The sequence below is a fragment of the Chiloscyllium plagiosum genome, unplaced genomic scaffold (assembly GCF_037043375.1).
Source record: "Chiloscyllium plagiosum isolate Xiang-an unplaced genomic scaffold, Cpla_swu_hap1 HiC_scaffold_18, whole genome shotgun sequence".
NCBI lineage: Eukaryota > Metazoa > Chordata > Chondrichthyes > Orectolobiformes > Hemiscylliidae > Chiloscyllium > Chiloscyllium plagiosum.
Genome location: NW_028270156.1, coordinates 27,135,953 through 27,149,060, shown reverse-complemented (window position 1 = coordinate 27,149,060; position 13,108 = coordinate 27,135,953). Strand labels below are relative to the sequence as shown.

The following is a 13,108-nucleotide window of genomic DNA, read 5'->3' as shown; positions in this document are numbered from 1 at the left end:
ATATTGGTTGCTTTCCTGAGGCAGTGCAAAGAGGTATTAAAATGGAGCACCTGCTACACATTCATCTGATTTTATTCACCACAAATCCATGAATCATAAACTTGGGTTGAGTGTAAAATGAGAATCCAAGATTAATCAGTCCTGTTCCCATTGAGAAGATCAAGTTAAGATCGGGACTCTCTTATTCCGTTTTGTATAGCACAAAATTTGCCCTTTCTCACTTGGCTTTTCTAAGTTATGTTTGTTCCTGAGCTGAGTGGATGAACAAGGAAGTTGTTCGAATTCTTCCTGCTAATACAATCTCCTTTGGTTAGCCACCAGCAACAATAACTTGAATCAATTGGCTTCTAATCCTCCTATGGAAAAAAGCATTTGGTTTTGTTCATCATTTCTAATCAATGATATAGCCGAGGTCAGGAAATATTTGTGCGATTTGCACATTACACATTAAAGAGTCAACACTCTAACGACCATGGTGCTGCTATGATGTAGACTCGTGGAAAATAAATAATTCAACAAGGAAATTTAAAGGATCTAAATAGCATGAATAGTTTACCCCTGCCTTGGGCTCGCTACACGGAATTACTCAAGACTGTTGAATGAAATAATCATGTTAGCACCACTGTCTGCTGGGAGTAATAATCTTATGTGCATTGTACTTGATTGTCTTAAACCATATTATAATGGGTAAAGAGCTATAATTCACAACTGTCACCAATTTGGCAAGAATTAGCAATGTCATTCAAGTAAGCCCAATTTTATGAATTTAGAATTTGGAAAAATAGTTCTCTGGTACAATAGGTGGCGCTATTCTGAGATTGGGATGTTTTGTTGGGAAACAGTTTTGTTATACCTGACTACATTGATAATGGATGCCTGAAAAGACTTCCATTTCCCAGTACTGAATATGTCATTTCATTTTTAAATAACAAACTCTAATACAAAGGCGAAATTGAGACTATTCTGTCTACTGAACATCAAGTCTGCTATTACTAACAACAATACAATACATTTCACCAATTCCAATTTAATACAGTGCTATTGTTGGGTCTTTGTAATATCCTGAAAAGCTACTTGTAAATTTAAGATCTCTGACAGGATTCTCTTACAATGCAATATTTTTTATTCATTGAAAAACCTTATGAGACAAATTATATTTTTATAGACTTTCTTAGTTTGCTACAGCAGCACCACATCTCAAAGAAGGTTTTCACTTCATATTTCACCTCAGACTGTACTCTCCTTTCAATATCAAGAGTTCTGACTGAGTTTATAAAGTCCCAGGTACACAGGTTTCTCAACTTACCTTGGGTTGTCTTTACCTGATAATGTGACAGACCAGTACAAAATGGATGGAGGGATGGTGTTTCCCTTGACTGGGGGTGGTCCAAGACAAGGGTCACAGTATCAGGATTTGTAGTAAGCCACTTTGGACTAAAAGAAAGAGAGATTTCTTCACTCAGGGTGGTGAAACAGTGGAATTCTATACGGCAGGAAGCTATGGAGGCCAAATACAGCCAATAAAAACCAAAAGAATTGCCAATGCTGTAAATCAGAAACAAAAACAGAAGTTGCTGGAAAAGCTCGGCAAGTCTGGCAACATCTGTGAAGAGGAATCAAAGTTAAAGTTTTGGGTCCGGTGACCCTTCCTCAGAACACAGAAAGAACGCTTTTCCAGCAGTTTCTGTTTTTGAGACCAAAAAACTAACATATTTGAGAAAGAGGTAGACACACTTCTAAAAGCCAAAGGTGTCAAGTTGTATGGAGAGAGCAGATGCATGGTATTGAGATATAGGATCAGCCATGATTGCTTTAAATGTATAGTGAGCTCAAAGGACCAAATGGACTGCTCCTGCTCCCACTTTCTAAATTTCTATTAACAATGAAACCCTTCAGGTACAAATCATACTTCTTTACTATCTAATGCCCCTTATTGATGGGCGTTCTGAAGCATTAAAATGTTTTTATTGTGGTTTAAAAATGTGTATGGGCATTTAAATAACCATGCTACACCGTTAAAGTACCACTGTCAAGAAACAGCCATGATTTCTTATCCTTAAGAAGGACTGACTAAAGCTAATATAAAAGAAACTGATGGTTAAAGTTGACAAGTTACAACAAGAAATTTATACTGAGACAGTAATCATTTAAAATCTATATTTCAACAGATCCTTGTCTCAGCATCATTGTCTAACTGAATGTTTTCAATTGCACCCATAAAGTGCAGTATGAACTGGAGAAAATATTCATAAAAACTTGAAGATAAACAGAATCCTGTTTTTAATTCTGAATGATTTGGTTGATTATGGAGCACTCACAAAATAAATACGGTGAATAAATTTAAACAAGAGCCACATAAACAAATATAACTAGTACAGAAAAAAAATCTTTCTTGTAGACATTCAATTATACCCTTTAAAGCCAAGAATTACGCTGTATTTTGATGGCTAAAGTGTAAGAAATTAAACAGAGGATCACATGAAGGATTAGAGGACAAAGTGCTGTTTATCTTGCCTTGCTTTTTACTGGCAAATGCATTGTACCACAAGTATATCAATCAACCTATTAAATGCTAAGTGGTCTTTAGTCCTAGCTGAAGGATCGCTGTAACTGTTGTGCCACAAGTTCTTTCATTGAAGAATCTTAAGAACCATTAAGGCAATTCAACTCATGTCACTAAAGTGGCAATCAAAAGAACTCATTTCCCACTGATTCAAACTGCTTTATTTTATTACTGAATTCCACAATAAAATATCTATAAAAGGTAAATTCAGCATGTGGTACTTAAAAATACAATGGCCATAGTATTTTTCCTGAATATGTAATTCCATGCTTGTCATCTTGGCTTTGAAGTTTGTTTCACTATAGAAATGTGGTTTAGGACCACAAAAGGAAGATATCACCATTGAATTTTAAAGAAAACCATCAGATGTTTATATTTGTTCTTTTAAAAGATTTAAATTGCTATTATCTAGAAGACAATACTAATCAATTTTAATATGATCAAAGGAAAAAATCTATGGCATATATCGATTATCAGACATTAGTGTATACTAAATACATTCTTCAGCATTTGTAACTAGGAGTGGGGGGATGCCAATGTAGACATTGCCCTGTCAATAAAAACTACAGTGCAGAGATATGAAAAATATGTGAGCAAGTAAAATTGTTACTTTTCAGTTTGAATATCATGGACAGATGTTTAACATGTAAAATGAAAATGTCTTCAGGAAGAAATGGGATTACAAAATAAATGAAAGAAATTTATTAAAATCATATAAATTACTTTTTTGTGAACCTGTATATATTACATTAGTTTATATTCTTTGGCATTGCTCACAGGTAGTTTAGGATCTGTTCTATGGTTACAGTGTTTAGCTGTTAATCTCTTGAAGGCCCCTGTTCAGGTACTTTCTGTGGGAAAGTGTTTGGAGGTCAATAAAAGGCTAATTATTGTTGCTTCTCTAGATTAGCAGAGAATTGGCTCCTCTCCTTATTATCTCAACAACGTCTCCAGGTTATCTCAAGGTCAGAAAAAAACCCAGCAGGCACTCACAGGCTTTTTTTCATGGTATTTCACTAGTTCTGTTGTATAAAATTGTCCAGTTGTGATCCCTGCAAAATGGGATGGCTGGAGAGTGACAGGCAGGCACATTCTACACCATTCTACCATTGCAGGCAAGGTATTTAAAAATTTAGAGATTTGTCTGTTTGGAAAACTTCTAAACAGTCTATCTCTGCTCTTGGAAATAAATCTCACATTCGTAAGAGAAAGACATTCACATTGATATTCTGAAACTTGAATTTTGATTAATTTTATTTTGAATAAAAAAGATGGTTTCACTCCTTACTGCCAGATGATATTTAGTGCATGGCACAGATTGGGATGTTTCCTCAGAACAGCTGGTAAATTAATCTCCTAGACAACAGCATGAGACACCTTGCATCGATGCCCAACAGCACTGCTCTGTTGCCAGCTATCGCCTCTCATGTCACATCATTGTGCCAGGCACCAACAGAAAATATACCCTCCTCCCCAATAATTATGCATAAAAAAATCCCACAGACACACATTGACTACTGTGCAGTTCACACAACACAGATGGGTCTGTGCTCACACAGTAAATTTGCACAACACTTCAACCAAATTCGCCTTTGGAGTCTGTGTCTTGCTTTCAACCCTAATAAATAGCAAGAGGGGGAATTGAGTCATTATTGCATTTGTGTTTTTGTAAGTTAGTTGCACAATGCGATAAATTTGATATCTACCTCATTCGTCAGATACATTGTCCAGAAAGCCAGCGGCAAGCCCACTCCAACCTTGTTCAAAAGTGATGATTGGGTTAAAGGTCAGTCAGCTTATTATCTGCCTGCCCTCAAAGTCCTGAACTTTTAAAACTGAAGATGCCGCTTCCCAAGTACCACCAGAAGCAATGGCTGCTTGTGGGACTGCAGCCTGGCCAGCACAGAAGATAGGTGATCGGGGCAAGTTCACCAGAGCTATCTGATACGCCAAGGCGAGGGTGGTGGGTGGGAAGGTTGTAGTGAAGGGTGGCGCTTGCCTTCAATGAAACCTCCGGAATTTATCTGCCAACTAATGTATTCAATGTACAACCTTTCCAATGTCAGCAGCAGTGTGATGAGGTTCTTGGGTAAACATTTATCTCAAACCATCCTTGATATGATCATGGTGGAGTTTGAAAGATGGCGATCTCTTGACCTTCCCACCCAATTATACACGTACTGCCTATGATCCCAGGATGGCAGAGAGGAATGGGGAGTTACATCCTATCCGATGTGGATATTGTGCTAGTAGCACTTCTTGCCTGAAATGGTACATCTCTTGTCTTTAAGTTAAAGGTTGTGGTCTTTAGTCCAACTGTAGAGCTTCAACACATAATCTAAGTTATATATAGTAAGATTTCTGAAGGAATCTGCATTTTTGGAGACATTATTGAACTGATCTCTTTTTAACTTGTACATTTGGAGGCACAAGATCCCATTCGTAGAATAGAAGGGGAATAGGCCTAGTGTTCAAGTCAACATTGTTCTCCAAACCAACACCACGGAACTATTCATCTCAATTTCTTTTGGCATTGTGCTGTATATAACTACTTCCAATCCTTGTTAGGATAGAAAATTCTGACTAAACTTCAAAAGGGAAATGATCGAATGTGAACTTTCCCTCAACATCTTTAACTTATGATCATATAAACATATTTTTTTCTTCTCTCTTACAACATTTGTGTTCTAAGCAGTGTTCAACATAGCTGTCATACTTACCAGTTAAAATTTGTAGCTCATTATCTGTGAAGTGCTTTAGAACATTTTGAGGTTGTGACAAATATTATAAAAATGCAAACTCTTCATTTTTATTTATAACATTCACATCTTTGCAAAACCATAGAAATTAAAATTCTAAAGACCTAGTTCAGAAAGAAAAAAGCATTCAGATTACCACAGACTGGAGCTTTGAGTTAGCAAGGGCATTATCTGAATGGTGTACTAAGCTCAGCATTAGGTGAACTCCCCATTAAAGTAGTTAGAGGGAAGAATTTACTGCCAGCCACAGCAAAAGTTGATTACCTTTCAAAATGGAGATATCAACAGGTCAAATCTGTACTTCCATGATAATAGCAGAGAGAGAGAGAAACATGACATGACAATAACACCTGTAGTAATTCACATCTTCATGTTATTCATTCGGAAGGAACTATTAGAAGTCATTAAAAGTTTTCAGTTCTTTTTAATTCCCACTTTACATGGCTGTTCATTAAACATATGAACCTATAAAATTAATGAACTGGAAAAGACTAGTCAGTTCATCAAGCTCTGCCCCACTTGCAGACGACCTGGAGCATCATGACTAGACACTTCCTGGCCATCTGCAGCCATGTAATCTCCTGGGAGAGGTGAACAAGCGGTTCATGACTTTTGTGTTCTGACATTTACAGAAGAGTCACTTGTAGAGAAAGAATGAAAATCTCACACAGCATCCAAGACTGATCTTTCAAACTCCACACTCACAAAAAAAGAATAAATGTTTTTTACGGTTCCTGCTGCCAATATCTGATAGCACAAAAACCGATATGTTAGTGGAATCAATCACTCAATTCTCCACTGGTGAATCACACAATTATACAATCATATCTCTTTATTTCAGTTGAGAAATATCCTGCAATGCTTTTAAATAGAATACTCATTATGGCCAGAGGTTTGATGAAATAAAAATCTCCTACATTCAAATGGATGATTGTGACTCAGTCATATTAGTCAGATCTTACTACAGTACTGGCTCAACATTGCATTTTATTAAATGGAGGTTGATGGCATATTCGCAGCCTAATAACTTAATTTGTTGGTTTTAATATCTATTGTGGGGTAATGGGACTAGTTGTGACCATCAACTTAATGAATGTCATTGCTTTGTCAGTATCAGGATGGCATAAAACATGAGTTGGTTACTTTGAACCAGCAATTCTTGTGGGCTCTCTAAAACAAAATTAACAGTTTAGTGCCAATCAACAAAATTTTTTTCATTAGTGAAGCTACATCTGTTAGGAAATAAATTGGTCTTGTCCAAATCCATTTCCAAGAAGTCCCTAATAACTACCAATCGCATCAGCTTGAGCTAAGTCAGAATGTCTGATCCATAGATGAAGTTATTGGACAGGATTTTCCTGTGAGCTTCAGGACTCCAATCTTGGGATGAATGCGGAATTCAAACCTGTATTTACCCGCAGGAAGATTGGCTGAGCAATTTCAATGAGATAATTCCCAAAAGGGGTGGCATGGTCACTCAGTGGTTAGCACTGCTGCTTCACAGTGCCAGGACGTGGGTTTGATTCCATCCTTGGGCGATGTCTATGTGGAGTTTGCAAATTCTCCCCGTATCGGCATGGGTTTCCTCTGGGTACTCCAGGTTTCCACCAGGTGCTCCAGCTTCCTCCCACAGTTCAAAGATGTGCAGGTTAGGTGGATTGGACATGGTAAATTTTCCACAGTGTCCAGCATTGTTCAGGCTTGATGGATTTGCCATGGGAACTGCAGGGCTACAAGGATAGGAGATGGGTCTGCGTGGGATGCTCTCAATATAACTCAAGAAAGTATGTGCCCCAGATTGATCAGGCAGCATCTGAGGAGCAGGAAAATTGATTGTTCAGGCAAAAGCACTTCATCAGGAATCACTCGGATCTTGACTCTAATCTCCAGCATCTGCAATACCCACTTCTGCCTATGTTCCTCCAGATAGCCAATGCAAGGATTATGGGAGCCTCCTTTGCCTGCAGCACCTTCTTTCAGGATAGAGCCTTCAGCTCCCAAGGCTTCACCAAACTACTTTCTTTCATGAGTAAGAGGGCTGTCTATCTTGGTCCCATCACTGGAAAATATCCCTGATTACAACACTGCATTGGAGTACCATTCTTAGGCATCTCTCCAATATTTTCTCAGCCATGGCTTACTTCCTATTCCACAAACAAGGCTGTGGAAAATCTTACCATTCGGTCATTACACTGGCCAGTTTAAAATGTCCTTTAAGGCACTTACTTTGTTAATGTGTTATGGAGATACAATACTTTGAGAAAGGTTGCCCTTACTCATGCCTAAGGTCCACTTTATTCCTTCACTTTACTCAATTCTTTCAACTAATTACTAAGACAGTCTTCTCCATGTAAGCTACTATGTGATAACATTATCACCAGATTTCTGATGACTAGAGAAGAAAATTCAAAGCAATTTATTCCCTCAACTTTTGTGCTCCTGGCTCTTATAGAAGGACCCCATATATGAAAATTTTATGTGCATTGTCAACCTAAACAATGCAAAAAAACAAATTATAATTTCCTCAAGTTGAAATTATAATCAAATTATTCGTAGGTTTGTATTTTCTTGTAAAGCGGAGGCAGAGAAGATCATGAAGATGGCCAGAGAGGTTGCTAGGTGATTTTCATGTAGCAAGTATTGTCACAACTAGTTATCCACATGACTGTGATAAACAGGAACGTAATGGTATTCGCACAACAAATATCATGAGCAGTGAGTAATGGGTGAAGAAATAACTTCATCACGACACTCAGAGTATTGACAGAAAAGTAGAAGTCACTTGTATAAGTCAAGAGGCAGTCATCAGTCCACCAGTAAATGAAACTTTAATTCAACTGAAGAAAACACACTGTGTCTTTTCAGCATGCTTGGTCTTACAGAAATATAAATGGAAAGGGGATTGTCACATGGCAGATACTAATTGTTACGATTAAGGTCCAGCAAGCATGCTTCCCTGCTGTTTTCAGAATGTCTCTGACTTTTGATCCTGACATCTGTGTCTTACAGGAATTTCAGTTTGGTCTGTCATTCCTTCTGATGTTGATCCAAGAACTAATGGATTGTGAAAACTTAGCAGGAGATCATTTAAAAAAATAGAAATTGTACTGTAAAAGCACATAAATAGGTAACAGAATTCACACACATTTTGTTTTTTTGATGCTAATGAGAATTTAGCTGTCTGCTATAAATGCCTGGAGGGAGGGTAAAGCAAATCTTGACTTATAAGTATGAGACTAATTTCCTTTGCAACCATCTATTGAGACTGAATTATAATTGCTACATTTTTCCGAAAAGTTTTGAGGCATATAAACTAAATTTCTAACCTAAAAATGGTATATATTGCAATGATTTATATCCTGTTATATTTGCACTGCTTCACAGACCTCATCTAGTATCTAAATCACTTCTATTCTACATTTATTATAGGCAATTCATAGCCTGGGTATAGAATAACTGCTTCAAAATATAATGCTCAGATCTGTTAGTCTATATATCAAGAGATTTCACTTCAAAATAATTTCATGATATGTGAAGCATTTTGGAATATCTGAGAACAGTGGTTGTGTATTTTTTATGCCTAACTACTTAACTAGAGTAAAATATGAGTGTCTATTTGCTTTTGCTTAGCTTAATTAATGTTATTTGTTATCCCTATTTTGGCTCTGGCTGAATTTATTTGGTGAGTAAATAAGCTCCAAAGATTGCTCAACTGTGGTTTTACCTGAAATGAATGAAAATCCTAATCCAGGGAAAATCAGAAATTATGTTGGAGAAGTAGTTAGATATTCGATAGGATTGAGCACACAATAGCATGCTGAAGTAATGGAATAGAGCATTAATTATCTCAATTGGGAATCAAATAGAACTATATAAGGAACGATTTATTTTATTCTAATGACCACATTAAGATTTTTTTTAAACTGTTATAATGAGTTTTCCTGAAAATGATACATAGTTTTTGTATATGTTTCAAAGCAGCCGCTTCATACAATCCTTAAACTATATTAATCTGGAACATTAAATAAAATACAAATAAAGCTAAATTTAGGTTACAAAAACAGGCAGAAAAAGACACTGAATACTATTGTATGAGGTCAGTCCTCCTATATGGAATTTACAATTCATGCAAAGTCCTGACAAAAGAAAACAAAACATATTGTCCTTCTATTATCTATAAGTTTAACATTTTGCAGTTCTAAGAAAATATATCCACTCAGTACCAGTTATATCTCTCTTTAGTCTATAAATCCCTAAATCTAGCAATACATTTCTTAATTAACTTATTCTATTTACCAGTCCAAAAAATAATTTTACATTTATATAAATTACATATAAGCAGTTGTAAAATGAATATTTTCAATAAAGAATGAAATGCTTTGGTCCTTATTTAGTGTAGCACCAAATAACTGCAAAGCAAATCCTCAATTATGCTTTAATTCTAAATGAACATATTGCCTTTTTCCACATCACAGAATATCTACCTTGTATTTAATGCTATCACATAATTACTGGATGCCAGTAGATAGAGATTTTTCACACAGATTGTGGTGGGCAGTGGCTTTAAACAATGTGATGGAAGAGATAATAACAGAAAGGAAGTAGATTCTGAGCATTCAGTAGTTGGGATGAAGAAGATGTTCCTGGAGATCGATGTGAAAACAAGAAGAGCAGAGGGAGAGAAGAGGGAAAAATAGCAAAGGTAATGTGAAGACGAAAAGGAAAAAGGCAACTATGAATATGATACGGTGCTCTGAATGCATATATACATTAATGCAGGATAACAGGCCATGGTGATGAAGATTTATGAGACAGTATTTCTGAAGGGAATGCTTTTTAAAAAGTACTAATACCAATGTGTTAAAAAGGTAGGTAAAATACTTGCTCTGAGGGATTTTTTAAAACAAATATTTAGTCAATAGTTAAAGATTCCAAAAAAATGATCAAAAGAGAAATATCCAATGACTGAATTGTCTTTTTAAAAGCAGATGAAACAACAGAAGAAAACTTGACCCTTTTCAAAGAAAAACTAAGCTGAGCCTGTCCTACTATAAGGATGGGATCTCTTTCTTTTTTTTTGTTGACAAAAGCTAATGGTTCGGGATCCTGAATGCTCTGTCATTCCCTCAAAGCTTGCATGGCCTTGTTCACCCTTCATTAAACTTAACTGTGACAACATTGTTAATGCCACTCTTCAGAGGGTGGATGCTGTGTATGTGCTCTAATTGCTGGATCGGTGGGTAAAGAGACATGGTTACATGGAAGATGAAGGTGGTGCGGGGGTGGACAAGAAACTCACTAAAGTAAAGGAGGTTTTAGATGGAAACCAAATATGACAACTTACTGTTTTTTGGATGTTCATAGTGAAATAAGTGAATCTGAGAATAACTCAGTGGTAATGTTTTGTTGTAATGTCTGTGCACATAATACACCTTTATATTTCATATAAAAATAAATTATATCTTCTGTCAGCATTGTTGAGGTGAAATCACCTACCCTGAAGCTGTACTGATAAAAGTGTTTGACCTCAGCAATGTGTAATAGAGCAATTTTAAATTAGAAATTGATGTAGTGAGACGTTAAGGTAAAATATGCATCCACTACTTCAGTTGCAAATTTTGTTGTCTAGTTCATATTTCCAAAAAAGATTATTTGTCGTTCGTAGTATAAGTTAGTAAATCTTTGAAAATGTTGTATTAATTTCAATGTTCAAAATACAAAAAAAAAGTTTTCACCAATAGTTAATCAGAAGGTAATGTCTTTTAAATTTGACAAGTTTATGTTTAAAACAAAATGTGAAATTTGTATAATACATCAATCATGGGAAAGTCAGCCTTTGCATATGGCTATTTGCCTTTCCACACCTATCTACAACAAGTTGAAATCATATAAAGATTGCTGCTTATTATTAATATTAATAAGATAAGGAGTACAGGTATTCATAAGTTCTGAAAATCTGAATCTAATAGCACAAAATTTATCTTAAATTCAAAAACAGAGTTGATCAATAGTTCTCAAACTCTTCTGGTTTTACTGTTTGCAGTTTTGCTAAATTGTTGCTGAGTAAAATTCTTGCTATTGATGTTGCTCTACTATTTAAAGGAGGTGTAAAAGTTAGAGCCTCCATGAAGGTTACACAGATTTTGGCATAAGCAAGTTAAGTATTCATGTTCCAGCATCAACAATCCCATAATGTTCTCGTAAAACTACATTTCTTTTATTCTAATATATTTTCTGCACCCTATGCACCATCAAATTCAGACTAGCCCACTTTAAAATACTGAATAAAATGTCAGGAAATTTTGTATCTCCAGACATCTAACATGTTTTATTGAATATCAATTAATAAAAATGACAGCTTTTAATATTGCGTGGACCTTACAGGAATCACATCATTCAATGATCTGCGCTGCTTTCTACAGCATTAACATTTTTCTGCTACCAGTAGATTTTCACCTTCACTGCCTGGGTGGTAACTGGTCGAAAAGACTGATTGTCCTTTATAGATTGTGTCCAATTGTCATTCCAGTGAAATGAATGGAACAAATCTAAGGTGGGTTTCATATAGATTGGTCCACGCACTTTACCAGATTACCACCCACTCAGGTGAACATGAGAATTTACCCCCACGTATTCTGAGACTATGGTGCCAGAATAATTTTTTTTCACAACTGGTAATCTGATAAAATATATCTGCTGTAATTATTATGTAACAGAGAGGATAACTGCTGATCACTGATATAAAAGGACAGATTTTGTATGGCATTACTCTTTAAGTTAGTTTCTCATTTATTTAAACAAGTTAACACTCTTGTTAAAATAGCTGAAAAATGTGTTGCTGGAAAAGCGCAGCAGGTCAGGCAGCATCAAAGGAGCAGGAGAATCGACGTTTTGGGCATAAGCTTATTCCCGAAATGTCGATTCTACTGCTCCTTTGATGCTGCCTAACCTGCTGCGCTTTTCCAGCAACACATTTTTTAGTTCTGATCTCCAGCATCACTGGAGTCCTCACTTTCTCCACTCTTTTTAAAATAGTTGACCAATGAGTCTTGTTCAAATGTGTTCAATATTTTTCTATTAACAACCATGGTCATTTTCAGCCCAGTGATTCAGGACAGATCTACACACAAAAACAATATTTACTGAAAAATGGCTTGGCTCCTGATAGGTGTCTATATCCATTACAATAACCACTTTATTTAAAAAATTTACTTTAGTAGGAACAAACATTATAATTGCCTTGCTGTTTAAAAATACTTTACATGACTGGTAGAAAATGAAATATTTTTTCAAAATATTACACTGCGGTTTGAGTCCTTCATCAGAGTTCCAAATCATCCTTATGCAGAATTTAAATAGAAATAGCAAATGGGCAATTGAGCCTAAATAATTAAAACCAGCATTTCAAAATGTAGTTTACATTTGTGAACCTACAAAATACACTTACAGTCATAATGTTTAAAATATCATTTAGTGAAAATTGCCATGCAAATGTTTAATTTGCTGTACAGGAGTGCATTCTCTTTACTCTTTTTAAAGGAGAATTTATCTTGCTAGAAATAAAGGTTAACTCAATATTAAGATAGCAGGGAAAGTAATATGATACAAGTAAGCTAAGCATTTACGTGAAAGCATTACAAACAATAATCTTACCCCAAAATAAGTGCCAACCAAATACTGTTTCATACAAGTATATTTTTGCACATCATACTGTAGGAGAAAGTGAGGTCTGCAGATGCTGGAGATCAGAGCTGGAAATGTGTTGCTGGAAAAGCGCAGCAGGTCA

The 13,108-nt window shown here is 35.8% G+C and overlaps 1 protein-coding gene and 1 long non-coding RNA gene across 3 annotated transcripts in view; one reads left to right on the top strand and one right to left on the bottom strand.

Annotated features, from left to right (window-relative positions):
- Positions 1-13,108, bottom strand: part of LOC122557702 (doublecortin domain-containing protein 1-like) — a 554,199-nt gene that overhangs the window by 381,755 nt on the left and 159,336 nt on the right. The gene's annotated exons all lie outside the window — the stretch shown is intronic.
- LOC148146868 (uncharacterized) overlaps positions 9,918-13,108 on the top strand; it is a 63,253-nt gene continuing 60,062 nt past the window's right edge. Inside the window, exon 1 of the long non-coding RNA XR_015760127.1 lies at positions 9,918-10,024. This is a non-coding gene — a long non-coding RNA (uncharacterized LOC148146868). The remainder of the gene's footprint in view (positions 10,025-13,108) is intronic.